Consider the following 17890-nt stretch of genomic DNA (forward strand, 5'->3'; position numbering starts at 1 on the left):
CTGCCTACATTCTTTACCTATGGCATAACAATTTTTATAATCAGCAGTATAACTACTCCCACACCTGGTGCACAATATATATGTTTGTTATTGTTGCATCCCTTAGAGATTTTACTACTGTACCTCCTATTAAATGTCCCTTTTTCCCCCACTGTTAGTTCCTCTATCGGTACTAACTGCAGCAACATCCCCATGTTGAACACACGAAACACTTGCAGTGTTCTTTCTTTTCCATCTCTCTCATACATGAATCTAATTGTTCTACAACTTTCGCTATATCTATGGCATTACTTAGGGTGGGATTCTTTGAAGCCCATAACCTTTCTTGCATTTTTATATTTCGACATTGAACAATCAGTTGGTCTTTGATCATTTTGTCCCTCATTTCTCCAAATTTACATTTTATAGACAATTCGCTCAAGTGTGCAACAAACTGATCACTTCTCTGTGGTTGAGTATAAATCCGATGTCTAGACATAACTGTGTTCACTTCTTGTGCAAAGTGTTTCCGCAGTCTTGCTTTTGCCTCTAAAAAGACATTTGCAATAACTCTTCCCTCACCATCTGTAGCTATAGGCAAATACTTAAATACATGTTGTCCCTCTTTCCCTAGAGGAGTCAAAAGTAATGCCTTCTTCCTAGCTACACTAAACTCCCTTCCATCTAAAGCCTCTAAGTAATTTTCAAAAACTTCCACCCACTCATCCCACTCCATAGAGGGTTCCCCAGGTTGTTGGAGAAACATGGGTGGTGGAATTATTGCTCCCTCCATTATGTATATAAATGTTCTTATGTGCTTAACACCGAAGATATATACCAGCACCTTCGCTATGTTGACCTAACCTGTGGTTTGCCTATCACCGTTGTTGACTTTGGCACATTTACAGAAATTGTTCAGGTGTCCCTATTACCAATGACTTTTCTTGATGGATAAATGAATAGGCACTGTCATACAAATTGCTCCGGTGTGCCTATCACCGTCGAATATAGAGAAAAGAAGGAAATATCCCTCGCAAAAGTTACCTTGAAAATGATGAACTTCTTGCCTTGTTGACAGCAGTGTGTATTACAGCATGAACCACAGGAGAATGCTGCAAAATCCCAGTGAAATACACACGCGTCAAATTACAAAACAAAAAAAGTAACCGATCGAATGACTTGGTGAACAGTTGAATGACTTGTCACTAAGAAACAAAGTGTGATCCTTCACAATTACATAAGATGGCCACCACATGCGTTGTTACACCCTGTACGTCGTTGTGCCTGAAGTACGATTCATCCCAAACATCTAAGATGCCTGCCAAATGCGTTGTTACGTTATGCGTGTCATTGAGCTTGCGTCATAGCATCGATCGGCCAGACTTGCACAAACTCACCTCTTGGACTTCGGGTTCGCGCGGATATCCAACATCCCCACGCGCCACTGCTCGCTCCGTCGTCCAACCATCACTGACTCCGTCCAACCGTCAATGACCTCCACACTTGAATCAACGGTAACTCCACCACATAAAGTTAAATGTCAATTCTTTCTTTAGTAAATAACACTTACACGTCCATCGCCACATGTACACTAGGTGGCACAGTCATTTCTTACACGCAAATTAATATTTTACTGTAGATGGTGCCACGCACGGGTTCTCTTCAACCAAAGCAGATGCGATGACTAATCTGTGCGCTGCTGGATAATCATCGCCATTTGTTGTGTTTCAATAATAAGCCAATCCAAAAGTGAAGAAACTGCACGTTTATTAGATGCACAGAAAACACTGCCTTGGTGCTCCCTCTCCAGCCAGCAGACAACTGACCAGTCAGGAATGTACCTATGTCATCAACCATTCCAACACTAGAACCTTGGTAATGGAATACCCCCCTTAAAGAGATAAGCTCTCAAACTAAATACAACAGTTACCCACCTATTTGTTTTTTCACGTTTATCGAGCCATGCAAGCAGTTTCCTGGCTTTGTCTCCTGTTTCATATATTCTATAGAGTGTGGCAAGACGGCTGCTCTTAGCAGCTTCAGTAACAAGACTCTTATATTCTTGGCGTTTAAGACCTAGAGTGTGATTTGACACCTCCCTCTGTCCCCCAGTTAGGCCTTTTTCCAGCTAAGTGATTTCTTTTTCTAATGTCATAAGGGGGATCTGTATATCCTTTTTATGTCCGGCTGTTAAGAATACTGCCTGCCTTTTGATGACTGTCTTATATGCTTTCCATAGGATCTGCAGGGATTGTACAGAACCCATGTTTTCATTAAAGTAGTGTTCTGTAGTACGGATTAAATCTTCGCGTATGTGGGGAATTTTAAGATATCTGGGATGCCGGATTATCTTTTTCCAGATCTGTGTTGTGTTAGTTGTGTAAATGGCTAATATTGGTGAGTGATCCGATATCCCCTGTACAAGGTGACGGACAACTTTGAAGTTGGGAACAAGGTCAGTAAGGGTTAGGATATGATCTATACGTGATTGGCTATTATGAGTACCTGAATGGAAGTTGAATTGTGGAGTTTCAGGATTGTGTCTCCTCCATACATCTGTGAGGCCCATGGCTGCTAAATAGTCTGCTAGTGTGGAATGGTTGCCGGGTGTGTGTCTCAGTGGTTTGCGGTCTTTTTGTCCACAAAGTACCATAATTTGATCGACTCCCAGTATCATACCCCATGCGGGGAGTTTTAGAATGGATTTGCTTAATACCGGTAGGGTGGATTTCTGTAGGCCTGGTGGGTAGTAAATGGAGAGAAAATTGAGTGGTTTGCCTTCCCGGGTACCGGAGATGGCCGTGATTCTACCCAGGGGGTCCGTGTATGAGTGTTTCAATGTAAAGGGAAAGTTCTTACGTATAAGTATGCCTGTCCATCTGGATGCAGTTGTGAAGCCTGCATGTGCTAGTAGTGTATATCCCCATCTGTTGAGTGGTTTTCATTTATTACCAATAAGATGGGTCTCTTGCAGTAAAACTACATCTGGTGCATGTGTTTTAATTAATTGAAGGATGATTCCTCCCTTGAACTTATGCCCCAAGCCGTTGACATTCCATGAGAGAAGTCGGAGAGCAGGTAGTCACACGTCAAATGTCAGTGGGGTTTGTGTGGTAGGTATTGTTATCCCTTTCTGATGGAGATGTGGCAGCTGTAGAGTATTTGAAATGAGTGCAAATTGGAAGGTATTGCATAACTTTGATCGGTTTATTGAGAATATCGTACCATGGCGACTGTGTTTCCCTATTATGAGATTAAGAGCTCAAAACTTCTTCCATCTTGTGTCGGTCTTGACTTGAGTGCTGTCTAATGAGACCCAAATATCCCCCCCCCCCGCATGACTGTTTACAACTACCCGACTCCCCAACTTGCGGAGTGCCTGTCTTCTTCCCTAACCGGAAATAGAGTATCTAGGTCTCTGGGAGACCCCCACTCACGCCCCCTTTACTTCGTATGTTACCATGTCTGCAGGGTATGTTCCATAGGTTATGAACTTCTAAGTCCGAGATTACCGAGTCTATTCTAGTTCTTGGTTGATGATTCCTTTTTCACCTGAAACAGCCTGAGGGAGATAGGCCTGACATGTGTTGTGGTAAGACATCCACGGCCTATTTGTGAGAGGGACTTGCATGTGTCACTGTGTGCCATCCATCAAACCATTCCCTGGTGTCTTCCAGGTTGGAGAAAAAAACAAGTCTTCCCATCTGCTTCTACTCTCATCTTGGCGGGGAACAGCATTGCATATTTGAGTCCTTTATCTCTGAGTGCTTTTTAGGTCTCACCTACGCAGCGCTGCATAGGAGAGACCTTTTGGAATTGATTGAGCTTTTGCCCTAAAAACGTGCACGCGTTGCATTGCTTTCAATGGCAACGCGTGCACGTTTGGCGATTCCCTTGCGGGAACGAGCTTCGACACCATATGTTTGTAATTAACTTGCAAACATTTGGTGCTCCCGCAATGGAAACGCAAGGGAAACAGGCGCAGGCCCCCTCCTCTCTCCCCTCCCCCTGCTGCCTCTCGTCAAGCGTTGTTTTCATTAAAACCGCTAAACGCCGGCAGCCCATCTCCCCCCTCTGCAGTCTCACGCCTTGTCTTCTTTTTTCTTGCGCTGTCTGTCCACCTCAACTTCCGTCGGGAGTCAAGAGGCCGAGGGTGCTTGCAGCTGCAGAGCCGTTACTGGAGGCGCCTGGGTCCGCCATGGAGCCTGCGTCCCCCTACCCCCTCATTGGTTCAGAGCTCTGCGAAGCAAAGGAAGTGGTAGTCCACGGTGAGGGGCGCACTGCTCCCACAGAGAGCAGGGTCTGGCATCAGGTGGGAGACAAATAAAATAAAAATAAAGCCGAAGCAATGTTTGCTTCAGAAATTGAGAGTGTTCTGCATGAATGGGGTCTATTGGCATGTTTGCCTCCACCTACCCCCGTCTGCCCCGCCCCCCCACAGTCCTGGGTTTGGAGTCTGCAAGTTACACCATTTCCTTTTCTCAGACTTTGCTGCTGAAATGTTAAGCGCACGGCTTTCGAGGTGCCCAGGGGTCTGTGTGGTGCCCAGTGGTCTGTGAGACAGCTGTTCGATCCTATGGTGGTTGGTTCAGTCCTCAGGGTGATCTGGGTGGCATGGCTTAAAGGTCTCCGCTCAATGGGCATTAGTCAGACACTCTCAGCAGAGAGGCCAAGGAGTCATTGAGAAAGGACTCTGCGATGCCCTCTTTTGTATTGTATTGCAGAATTTATATTTTGCTTCTTAGCTCCCTGTGGGACGACAAAGCGCCTTCCCAGACTGGTAGCACGCTCGGGGTAGGGGTGGGTGGGTAACTGTGGGTGTGTAAGTGTGGGTGGGTGAATCTACTGTAGGTTCCTGTGTTTGACCTCATGGTCGCAGGTTCATCTACAGCCAAATGTCTATCTTCAGGAGGCTCGTGGATCGCAGACAAAAAGGCAGACACGGATCTAACACCACACATACACAATGCTGACCCCCGCGAAGCAGCATTGGGAAGCACTAGCATTGGCTACCCCTAGTGTATCAAATATTCTGCATACCAGAATGTACCGTCAGCCAACACCAAGTGTGATTAAGTGTAAATCATACACTGTTCGTACATGTTCTGTGCATAACACAGAAGTCTTTCTGGGCCTGCGCCAGCAGTGAGTGCCAGACCTGCACCCCCAAAATCAGCCGCATTCACATGTGTTCTAGTGCACATTAGTAAATGCAACAAGGTGCCAGTGAAACCGATCGTGGTCAAGTCAGCCGTCACCATAACTAACTAACCCCCCAGTACTAATTACAGCCTCACCGCAATACCCTACCAATCCAGCACTCACTAACTCCCTCACTGCGGCACACTCTCACTAAAGTACTCACTACAGCCTCACTGCAACACCCTCCCACTCCAGCATTCACTAAGACCCTCACTGAAACACACTCCTGCACCAGAACTTACTACAACCCTCACTGCAACGCACTCACCCACCAGCACTCTCTAAAACCCTCACTGGAACACCCTGCCATTCCAGCACTCACTAAACCCTCACTACAACGCACTCACTAAACCACTCACTGCAACTCACTCCCACTCTACCACTCACTAAAACCCTCACTGCTACACCTACCACTCTAGCATTCACTACAGCACTCACTGCAACACACCCACTCGCCAGCACTCACTAAACCTCTCTCTGCAAAACACTCACCTCCACAGCCCTCACTCTGCCTGGTTTGAACCTCGTACTCAAGCTCACTGCACACTACTTCCTTGACTCTAAACCTTCACCCTGCATTGCCCGTGTCCGACCCTTTCTCTACCCCACCCCCCAGGCCACTATGTTCCCTCTCCGACCCTCACCATACCTGCATCAATCCAACACTCAGTGAATTCTCCCCCACCCTCACTATGCCTGCTTCGCCCTCATCACACCTCCCTGCCCCTCTTACGCCCCCACTCCCTCTGGTAACTCTGTTTCTCACATATGGTCATTTGTTCGGGAAGAACACGTTCACAGGTAGCAAGTGGGGGCTGTATCTTACTCAGTAAGTCCCCCCCACCGGCCCTTTACCTGGTGAAACCGGTGCTCTGCGTACAGCTGTCTGCGGTTGGTGTACGTGTTTTACAATGTAATTAGGGGGGCACCTTACAACGGCGCAGACCGGTTCAGCCGGAGGTTCCAGTGGGACCGGGGGTGGTACGTCATTTCTCTGCTGCACATCATGCTCCCCTCACACTATATCCATTTACTGGTGGAGCACAGTGGGATTATGACGCGCCCATGGGAAGGTTGTGTTGCGTCTCTTTGCTACTCTTTTTTTTTTTTATCTCTGTATCTAGTCTTCTGCCATCTCTTTCTCTGTGTAGCCATCACCCAGGCACTCATCCTCTTATTTCTTTTCATCCCTCCCGTGGTCACTCTCTTCGTAACACGCACTATCTGTTCCCCTCTCTCAGTTTCACTCCTTCTCTCTCTCGCTTCCTCTATCTCTCGCTCAAGCACACAAACAAACAATTTCTTTCCAAATATCTCTGGATAAACACTTATAAGGTCCCAAAGGCGAGACCTATTGGCTATGCCAATGCTTGTTTAACTTTGAGGAAACTGCATCGATGTCTGTTTACATTTAAGGTGAAGTCAGGAAAGAATGCAATTTTGCAGTCCTCGTATTGCACTGTTGGGACTGTTCGCGCTGTTTGTTATATTATATCTCGAAAGTTGAAGACTCAGGCTAGGATTGGTCTTGAAGGGGGGGGCCTGGACTGGGCTTCCCCCCTGTTTCGCGATGTGCTCATTCGATAGAGAAGTAATTCAATAAGCCCCGAGGTTGTAGAAGTTTTACTATGAGATCCTCAATGAACAGATCAGTAGCTGGTCCCCCATTCATTTTGGAACCTCAATTATGAGTACATTATTCCTTCTGAATCTCCCTTTGTAGTCGTCCAGTTTTGTTTCAAGTATTTTGGTTGTGTTTGATAATTCTTTCACTTGTTGGAGGTACGCAGTGTGTCTTTTCAGGTTTTTTGTTTTGTCTTCCACTCCTTGGACACGGTCCCCCAACTTGCACAGATCAGCTCTTTCTTATGAGGGAGACTTCGGTCAAGACCGAGGCTATACAGGCCTCCAGGGAGTCATGTACCTTCTTAATGGCTTACATGAAATAGTTTAGGGTTAGATCCGCTTTGGTCTGTCTCGGCTCAGTCAGATTACCGTCATCCATTTGAGCTTTTTGTTGGGTTTATTTATCCAATTTAGTCTGATGTGTCCCCTCCCCTCCCTTATTGCCCAACATAATTGTACTTGCTGGTGTGGCTTGTAGTAAGATACCTAGCGGGGTATTGTTTGCCTGGGTACTCACCGCCACCTGCTTGAGGGGGATCACCTTACGGCCTGTGGGTTTCCTCCAGGCGGGTTTACGTAGCCACTGCTTTGGGATTTGTGATGGCTGGTAACACAAATTTGATGTTGGTGATAATGGGTGTGGCTGTGTGGTTGAATCAATATGTCTCTCTTCGTTGTAGTTTAGCTCTCAGAGCTGATGGTGGCCCCTAAGGTCCGGTCTCCCACTATCGCAGGCCTACCCCCCCCCCTTCCCCGCTACTGCCCGTGGTTGTTGCAGGGAGTGGCTGGCGCCGGTCACAAGCCACCCCCCAGGAGCTTGTGACCAGAGAGTTTATTTCTTATATGGGATTGTTATTGAAGGCCCAATGTATGCTGCCAGAACGTTGGATTGTATTGCATTAGGGGTTTAGCCACAGTCTCAAACCTTGGCGTCACTTCACCTCGAATGATTCCCCTTCAGGAGACACAGCTTTCCAGGTGGAGGTTACTCCTCGGCCCGCGAATTGCCGGCCGGCGAACCTGGCGCAGCTCACAGCTCTGTGGTCGATCTTTGTGGCCGATCTTTGTGGCACAGTTCGAAAATGAGCTTCGGATTCAGGCACTGAATGCTGCTGATCCAACACTGCCTGGTACTTCTATAATCCTCCGCAGAAACCCCTTTGGTGGTCCAAGTTCGTTGGGGCAAAGTACCGCAGAGCGACCTTCACTCCCGTGGTTGGCTTCGGCCCTTTGTTGCGCACATCGGGTTAGGCTTCCACTGTGCGTCCCGGCTTCGGCGGCTGCAGGCCGCGGCTGATGACCACTCCCGGTGGACGGAGATTCCAGGTTCGGGTTTTGCCCGGGTGAAGTATCAACTGCTGGACATAACGGGGGTAATGTGGGCATAACTTATTTAGCGGATTTAGAACGGATATTAGGGGGTTGGAAGGCTCCGTCTGCTGGAGCGGCCAACTCCTTAAGCTGCTGGCCACGCCCCCCCCCAGTTATTTAAGTTTCTTGTGGTAAGTACTACAGAGGCATTTTCGAAGGACTTGAGGAATGAGAACAGTTTTACTGCCATACAGACACAGAGGGCTGTGACACTGCCTAGTCTCTTGCCAGGACTAGGCCAACAACTGCTCCTGTGAAGGTGTTTTTTGTAAATGAAGGAGTGCGGTAGTTTTGCTGACCATTTCAACGTGTTTGAGTCAGCTTTTCCAGTAAACCTGCAGTTTCCACATGAATTAGTTTCCCCTAAGAACTGCATACCTCTCCTTCCGGTCTTTAAAGAGAAGGGGGTAATTATAGAAGTGTATTAATGCATGCCTTATTTTTGTGTATTTTTTAAATTTCAATATGGTATGTGGTTGCCCTTTTCTATAGCGAATTTCTCACAACATACATACGTTTGTGTTTTTTGTCACCTTTACCCATAGGCTTAAGGGACTTTCTCTCTAGCTTAAACGGATGTATTTTGTTTTAAAAAAAGAATTTAAGTCTGTATTTTTTTCCTGTTGATTGCAGTGAGAGACTAAATTGCCTTCATACTTTTTCTCTCAGGCATTATCACATATGCTGTTATCTGTTTGCTCTAAGAACCTTAAAGTGACTTTGGTCTTCTTCTCCTTCGTGACCGTTTTCTGTCCCTTATCCTATGTTCAGATAATCGTCGGGTCTTCTGTCTCTCAACAGAGAAACTGCAGAAATCCTCATTCCTACGCAGGTGTATGTAAACAAAACAAAGATCTGTGTCTAGCAGTATTGAATTGCTGTTAGCTATTGTTTTGTCATTTGCACACCAAGAGCGTATATTGCATGGTCCATTGGGAGCATAATGTGGGTCCCAAACAGTGCTAGCCCTGGTGGTCTACTGTGTGTGATGGTTCTTGTTTATGTTGTTCTTTCATAGCATTGCTACTATGTCAGAACCTGTATCGTTAGCTGTCACCCAACTTCTATTCAGTGACTGCAAACTGAGAGGAAATGCAGTCGCGCCAAGACTCAGTAACCTAAAGTGATGGACCAACTGTAATTGGATACTTGGCCTTGTCTATATAACCCTGTCCACATCTTAGCATGGTGCAGGTCTCTACACACCTTAATTTCAGGGCAAGTTTTCACAGCATCTTGCCTAAGACTTTGCCCAAGGGACAAGGTTTGCTTCGTCTTCTTTGCCCTCAGTTGTGAATACATTTCAGAGACACCTCAAAACCTTACAATCTCACGTTGCCTGGATAACTTTTCTATTTTGCTAATTAATAATTCTTCCAATGTGTTCTAATATTAATGTTCTCCCCCCCCCTTTTTTCCTTGGTTCTTGTCCTCCACCACCAAGATTTCTCAGCGGGAACACATTTTGCTTTGTATGTTTAAAATCATTTCCGATTCAATTCAACTTAATTTACTTACCCGTTTCCATAAATGTGAGTTCCTTTAATGGTCTCTCGCCATGAAATTCACATTCTCTCTCACCCTACCATAGGTGTTTAGTGATCTAATCACTCACCTACGCTTATGGGTTGGAGTGTTAGAACACACTCATGTGTTTAGGAAGTTTGTACAGACTTAGGGGAAGTGAGACCTTCCAAAAGACTCAAGGAAGCTCAAGATCTCTAGAAAGCCTTGGGAGGGCTGTGGATTTATACAGGGGTTCTGGGACTCGCTTTACAGGTCGAAGGGCTTAGGAACTTTGGACGCTCTCACGAGGCTGGGATCTTTAGGCAGGCTCCGGGGAGCTGGGAATTCTGGACATGCTTACACCAGGGAAGGAGGGTTTGGAAGCTCGGACCCATTGAAGGAGGCTGGGCCCTGTGTGAAATGCAGCTACAAATAGAATTTCATATCCAATGTCAGAGAAGTGTTTTTTAGAACTGAAAGGCTAAACTTTTTATTCCCATTAGACACAGAAAATTGATATCAAACAATTGTAGAGATTATGATTGGAAGATTGTAGATCCTTTTTAATGATCAAGACTACAGAGAAACAGTTTTTGAGAAAAAAGTTAGCCTTTCAGAAGCTTCATTTGATGTTGGACCAGTAGTATGGAAAATAATTATTTTGCATTAAAATTGAAAAGGGCAAAGTGAAGCTTTACAATGGCCTTCTGCTCTTCATCAGATTTTAGTCTGCGATTCTTTTTTCCTTAGTAAATTAGATAGTTTACTTGATTTTAGGTGCAGTTTTGAAATTCAGAGCTCAATGTAACGTCATTGCAGCAAAGTGATGGGTCCCTTCAACGCACCTTTTTAGGTTTCGCCTAGCTATTGCGTTTACGCAATCGCTATGCGAGACTCTAGTAAGAGGGGCATTTCAAAGTGCTCCCAAAAGTGGATTGCATGGCGAGCCCGCCCACAATCACGTGCATCGTGCCGCCATGCAATCCGTTTGGGGAAGCGCTTCAGCCCACTGGCGCGTGCACGTGTAGCCACAGCCTCGGCATCATACTTCAAAGGGTCCGCTCCCCCGCCTGGAATGCGCTCCCCCGCCACAGCATGCCGAGAGATTGTTTCCTCATGGCGCCTCTCACAACTGTTCCTCCCCCACCACAGGGCTAGTCTCACGGACGCATTGCCATCCATCGAATTCACTTTCATGCCCGTGTTCTCTTTGCCTTTCAGCACACAGCCCGCCCTCCCCCCTCCGTGTTTTCTTGCAGCTTTGCCCAGATCTGAGTCTCAAACAACCAAAATAATACGTTTGCCCTGCACGCTTTCTGCGCTTACAAAGTTAACATATGCCGCGCTCATTCCCTTTTCATCCTTCTAAGGTCGATAACATTAGTTCTATTAATTCTGCGTCTAAGGATTTAAATAACCATATGTTTTCTTGCAACTTTAGGCACTTCACACACACAGCCCCACTGCTCACACATACAGGCATCAAGGCAGCAACAGAATGCTCTGATCCCCACCAGTGTTTGCCACACACACATGCCTCTCGCATCTCGTGTTTTCTTCCAGCTTTGGCCCGTGTTCTCTTTGCCTTTCAGCACTCAGCTTCCCCGTAACCACCATTTAACTAACATCCTGCCACACTCATTCCATTTTCATCCTCGCTTTCACTTTCATGCCCGTGTTCTCTTTGCCTTTCAGCACACAGCTTCTCCGTAGCCACCATTTAACGACCATCCTGCCGTAAACACCATTTAACTACCATCCTTTTAGTTAAAATAAAAGAATTGCCTCTAAGGGTTTAAGGAACCATAGAAATACAAGGCAAGGCAGCAACAGAACGCTCTGAGCCCCACCAGTGTTTGCCACACACACATGCCTCTCGCCTATCTCTCCCCCGCCCTCCCGCCTCCGTGTTTTCTTGCAGCTTTGCCCAGATCTGAGTCTCAAACAACCAAAATAATAAGTTTGCCCTGCACGCTTTCTGCGCTTACAAAGTTAACATATGCCGCGCTCATTCCCTTTTCATCCTTCTAAGGTCGATAACATTAGCTCCATTAATTCTGCGTCTAAGGATTTAAATAACCATATGTTTTCTTGCAACTTTAGGCACTTCACACACACACAGCCCCACTGCTCACACATACAGGCATCAAGGCAGCAACAGAATGCTCTGAGCCCCACCAGTGTTTGCCACACACACATGCCTCTCGCATCTTGTGTTTTCTTCCAGCTTTGGCCTGTGTTCTCTTTGCCTTTCAGCACTCAGCTTCCCCGTAACCACCATTTAACTAACATCCTGCCACACTAATTCCATTTTCATCCTCGCTTTCACTTTCATGCCCGTGTTCTCTTTGCCTTTCAGCACACAGCTTCTCCGTAGCCACCATTTAACGACCATCCTGCCGTAAACACCATTTAACTACCATCCTTTTAGTTAAAATAAAAGAATTGCCTTCAAGGAACCATAGAAATACAAGGCAAGGCAACATACACTCCGAATGCCACTCAGAGCCACATTATTACATGCCACATAACTACAATGCACTCCATACAACAGACACTCCAAAAACCAATCAGTGCCACATAGTTACACACCACATAATTACACAGCGCTCAATGCCACATACACTTCAAATACCACTCAGCGCCACATAATTACACACCACATAATTACACTACACTCAATGCCACATGCACTCCAAATAACACTCAGTGCCAATTAATTACAATGCAAACAATGCAAGATACACTCAAAATAACATTTAATGCCACATAATTACACGCCACTAAAATCAACATACACTCCACACAAAACCACTCAGTGCCACATAATTATATTCTACATAATTACACTGTCTATCGCCCTCACTCTCTATCTATCTTATCTATCTATCTTATCTATCTATCTTTCTATCTATCTAGCTATCTATCTATCTATCTACCGGACTATTGCACTCTATCTATCTATTTTGTCTATCTATCTATCGCATCACTACATCACTATGCGCTACCACAGCATCAATTAACGCCTCAGCATCACTCGACACCACAACAACATCACTCACCGCCACCACAGTATCAATCTGTACAACCATTCAACAACAACTGGCTCTAATATGTTCTCTCAATTTTTAGGCTTTATTACAAATGGCACAAAAAAAATGATAATATTTAACTTCTGTTCTTGGATTTTAGGCGCAATTAAATACACTAAACATAATCTTCACAAGAGTTATTAACAAAAGTTTAAACGATTGCCATTATAATTTACATTAACTTTTATTTAAGTATTAATTATTTGCAAAAATTAAAAGCCATTGTTATTTGTAATATCAATACATCTAAGTCACATAAATACAACACATATTGCATTACAAATGCTATAGGTGTCACATTGGCAACAGTTAAAACTATTGACATTGTACATGAGAAAGCTAGTAATTTCAATATTTTCAATACCAACACATAAATAAAAAATTAGTCAATTTACAATACAAAAAGCTCAAACTTTCCTAATGCGAGACCTATTGCATTGCAAATGCTTGTTCTGAAAAGCTGCTTATCCCTGAATCATACCGCTCTGCCATTGACTGAGACTTCCTTTTTAGGTCTCGCCTGACCCAGCGCATGCGCTGGTCTGGCGAGACTTATTGAGAGGGCTCCAAAAAGTGCTACCAGGCCAGCCTAGAGCTACAGTGCACGTGCGTGCTGCGCTTGACCGCGATTACTTTCACTTTCGCGGCCGCTTTGATGTTTGATCGCGATCACTTTCACGGCCGCACGGCCGCTTGGCATAGCCAATAGGTCTCGCTTTTGGGACCTTATAAGTATTTAGTTATGCAACTTTTGCATGGCTAAACACTTGTAAGGTCCCTAAGGCGAGACCTATTGGCTATGCCAATGCTTGTTCTAATACATCCAATGCCTTCCTTCGTGGCTGGTGATCCTAGGTGTTCCTTGCCTTGGAAAGCCAATGTTTCAATCAGACCCAAGCTTTATTTACTACTGATAATGCCAACAACTCTGGACAAAAGTAATTCTTAGATTTGCTTTAATGTTTTTGTCTAATGAAAAAAAAATGTCAGAGCTTTGATGCACCTCTGTCTTTAGTTCCTGTGAATCTTCGGTATAGGTGATCAGATGAGCAAAAAGGCAGCACCGGTCTAGTGTAAGTTCATGGTTATGTTCTGTCTACCATCACCTTGTCTTGAGGGCCCTGTTTGTGTCTCCTCTCTGGTCTGAGTAGCTTAGCTCATTGTCTGTGGGGGAGGGGTACTCGTCAACAAGGCGCCATCCTTATTGTGGATTTTAAGCTGTGAACAGCAGGCAGGCTTTTGCTCTTTGAAGATATTTATCAAGCTCACAATTTGTTTTCTTGTTAAAATCCATTTCTTTCAAGTTGTAGAAGTGTTAATCACAGGATGTTAAATTTCAAAACTGTTGGATTGTCATGAATTTTGAAGCTTGGTTTTCATCATATGTTTCCCTAATATTTGTGATGCATTTTCTTGAAAAAGTGACACCTCGCATGTCTTCTCATTGCAAGTGCACATTAGCACTCGTTAAGGAGGAGAGACTGAACAGTGCAAACTGCAGAGGTGCACAGAAGAATATTGGCTGCGCATCTATGGTCAAGCCGTTAATAAGGTTGAACTACTTTTCTTAGTTCTCTTATACCTATAAAGGAGAGTTTACATTTTCTTTCACACAAACCGTGGTTTTGTTATCTTACAGTTTGACGTGGCCTATCGCCGTTCGCTGCCTCTGTTCTCTTCCTCACAGTAGGGTGCTGTGTGTTTGGTAATCCTGCCACGGGAGTGCTCCTCCTTGCCTGCATATAACAACCTATTGCTATAAGCTCTGCGGATTTTTGGTTAGACGAGCACATTCCCGATAAAGGAGAGACTGCAGAAAGACATCAGCAACTTTGTCCTTTTGGCTTTGGCTTTCTGCTGATAGTGAGTGAAGTGCGTCATCAGAAACCAACGAGTGGCAGCATCAGAGCTCCAAGTTTTTCAGTTGTCTTCTGCTTGCGGGTGGTGGCGTTGTACCGGGTGGTTGATCTATGGATGTGCTTCTAGTGCTGTCCTGTCACACTGAACTCCGAGAAAGATGGCAGCTTCGTTTACCCTCTAGAAGACTGACGCGTTAGATGCTCGAACAACTCACTCTTAACTGAATAACATCGAGGGGCAACCGTCTTGAATTTTGCAAAATATTCAAAGCAAAGCCGTGAGCAATGTTTTCTGTCGTCGCAATAGAGGTACTTTGAGAGTATTTGGAGTGATTGTTTGTTTAATCCCAAAAGGCTGTTCGTGACGTTTGTGGAGAGACAACTGATTTACCATAGATGCTACTAATATAATTGCCTGAAAGATAACATTGGTGGTCTCAGTGTGGAGGACTAGAAAAGACAATACCGAAATTAACTTATCCGTAAATCGTTACCCCGTGTTGTGCGATAATGCTCCTTGTTTTTTTTTCAAAGGCATAAAAATGGAATTAATCCCTCTTGAATTTTGAGAGGTTGTATTTATTTTGTTCAACTGCTGAACGTGTTTTTTTTTTTGGGGGGGGGAAGGGGCAAGCTGCGTAGTGTGAATAATATTTAATTACGCGGTCATCACACATTAAAGTGATAGGTAAAAGTCTAATGTGTTTTGAAAACGTCGTGGGAACATGTAGGGTCTTTTCTCTTAAGTGCCGCAGACGGGTTTGAAAAGCACAGGCGGGGTGCCTAATGAAGGCGGAATTCCCACCTGTCATTAAAAGGCTGCAGAGCAGCACGTTTCCCGAGCGCACGCTGCAGACAGTTGACGGGCCAATGAAATGAATGAATTCTTGCCATCTGGCGAGTCCTCTCAGCCTGCCTGTCTCGTGCTGGGAGCTATCCTGTTTCAGTGTTTACCTGCCCGCCCAGCTTTTGCACTCCTCATCTGCAGTGCCGTTTGTCCTCATGGGGGATCTCTGTCAGAAATAACGCCCCCTTTGCAGTTTGAGACGATAAGATAACGAGCCAAGAAAGAGAAAACACGACGATTTAGAACGTACATCATCTCAGTGTTTATTTTAAACGAATTGTCTTTTAATGCCAACGTCCTGTTGAGCAGACGTTCTCAGCTGACCATGCAGCCAGTTGCTTCTTTCGGAGGATCAAAGCCACACGTTCGCCTTCGAGAAATAACAGCAGCCAAATGAATCAAACCAAGAACTGAAGTTTATTCACTTCCTCTTATTCTGCCCCTGCGTCCAACACCAGGGATCCCAAGCATGCGAATCATTTATCACCCAGCTTCAGCCTGTAATGCTTCATAAATGTATGGGAGGTAGGCCACGTCTCAGCATTATATATGTCCATCATGGATGCTCCTTCAAAGCTGCCCTTGACTATTTTTGGTATAGAATCTGGACTCTACTGCACCACCACATTTCCTTAGTAGAATAAAAAAAATGAAAACTTAAAGCATCCAACTTGCCTGTTCTTCCGCCCCCAAAAAGTTCTGCCAAATTAAAACCTTATAAGACACAAAACTAAAGCCCACCTTCTCTAATTGCTCTTTCTGTAGTGCCTGGAGTACCAAAGGCAATTCCCACCCCAGAACTAGTGAATGAATCACGGGTATCTATAGAAAAACACTTCTCAGTAATCTATTCACTCATGGCACCAATTCCCCCCCCAGCTAGGGGTTTCTTAAAGCTTCAATTGAAGCCCACTAAGATCTTGGGGTAGGGACTGTTAGGCCATAAACAAATTCATTCTTTAATAAATCCAAGATTTAACGCAGGCTCATCTGCAGTAGGATTTACTTTCCTTTCCCTGCAGTATCTCTTAAAATGTCACTAATGGCGGAAGTCCGATTTCATTGTTGCTGTGTGACGTGACTGCTGTCTGAGTACTGCCACTTCAGCATAGATTGAAGATTTGCCCTCTTAAAAGCCAATGCCACAACTGGAGACAAGCTAAGATTCTATGTTGGGAAGGCTTACCTTTCACGGGGTATGGGTACAGAGGGAAAACCTAAGATACCCTTCCCACCATCTGGGGTTGCCACCCTGGAGCCACCAGCAGCACCTCCACCTGATTCTACAGTTTTTTTTGCCAAGTACCCTTGAACTAAGGGGTACGGGAAGCAAATAATGCATTAATACCCTCTGCCACTGAAACAACAGTGTCCACCTTCCAAACTACTGAGCAAATGATTAAAGTACAGCAGCAGAGCATTCTCCCTACATGGAAACAGGTCTGTCCTTGGTTCCTCAAAACTCTGTTTGCTGAAAAACCCTGTGGGGAAATGGCTAAGAGCCACAGAAGGAAAAAACCCTGCTGAGGTGGTTTGCAGGCCCATTTTCTCTCCCAGGAAGATGCACTAAAAGGCATAAAGAGGAGCTTGTCCTCTGCCCACAAGCTTTTCTCATTGCGCAGCATCCTCAAACCTCGCATTCGTGTTGTCCGTCCTAACATTGAAACTGTGCTGTTTCAGGACTGGAGGAAAATGTTCTAAGACCTTCAGTTCTGCTTTCAACTCCTTCCAATTTGAGCATCTGCTCCTCTGAGTCTCGGACCATTTTCCCTTGGCAGTCTGTTTCCCAAGCATTGCTCCCAAACATTCCCCACTCGCATCTATTGTTACAGTTTGTGGGGTCCCCAGAGGAAGACATCTATCCAAATTCTGCTGGTTTAACCACCACTGAGTGACTGAACCACATCTGATGATACTGGAACTGCTTCTGGTGCTACTGGAACCACCTGATCGTATTCTGTGTCTCTGGTATCCACAACCTCAACAGGTGATGAACTAACGGGTATAGATGCAATCTGACCCACTGAAGAACTACCACTGTCAAAGCCATCAGCCCCTGTATCCTCAACCAGTGCTGGGTTGTTGAAGCCCCCATTGCCAGGAAAGAAGAGAACTATACCACTAGCTTGTCCTCCCCCCAACTCTCTAAGCCACAGTTCCCTCACGCCAATTCTAAGATAATCTCCTACAAACTGGAGATTCTGTGTTGGTACTAGATTGGACAGCTTTAGGTCCCTTGCTCACTGGATTCAAGCAAGCCTGGCTGAAGACGGCTGAAATGCCAGAAACCGGTCCTAGGAAGCTTGTTTCCGGTCCAGGGAAGGCATGGCTTGGCAGTTCGGGCTGGACTGTTCCCATGAGGCACAGGGTCAGACTGATTTGCATATGGCCATGTCTGAACTGGGGTG

General features: G+C 45.3%; 1 protein-coding gene across 3 annotated transcripts in view; it reads left to right on the top strand.

Moving 5' to 3' along the window:
- Window positions 1-17890, top strand: part of RNGTT (RNA guanylyltransferase and 5'-phosphatase) — a 1651651-nt gene that overhangs the window by 10229 nt on the left and 1623532 nt on the right. Inside the window, exon 1 of one of the 3 annotated variants that reach the window (XM_085611179.1) lies at window positions 14831-14944. The exons of the other annotated variants lie outside the window; for them this stretch is intronic. The gene's annotated coding sequence lies outside the window, so the exon portion shown is untranslated. Of the gene's footprint in view, window positions 1-14830; window positions 14945-17890 lie in introns of those variants that run through there. 3 annotated transcript variants of the gene reach the window in all.

The sequence above is a fragment of the Triturus cristatus genome, chromosome 6 (genome assembly GCF_964204655.1).
Source record: "Triturus cristatus chromosome 6, aTriCri1.1, whole genome shotgun sequence".
Classification (NCBI taxonomy): Eukaryota; Metazoa; Chordata; class Amphibia; order Caudata; family Salamandridae; genus Triturus; species Triturus cristatus.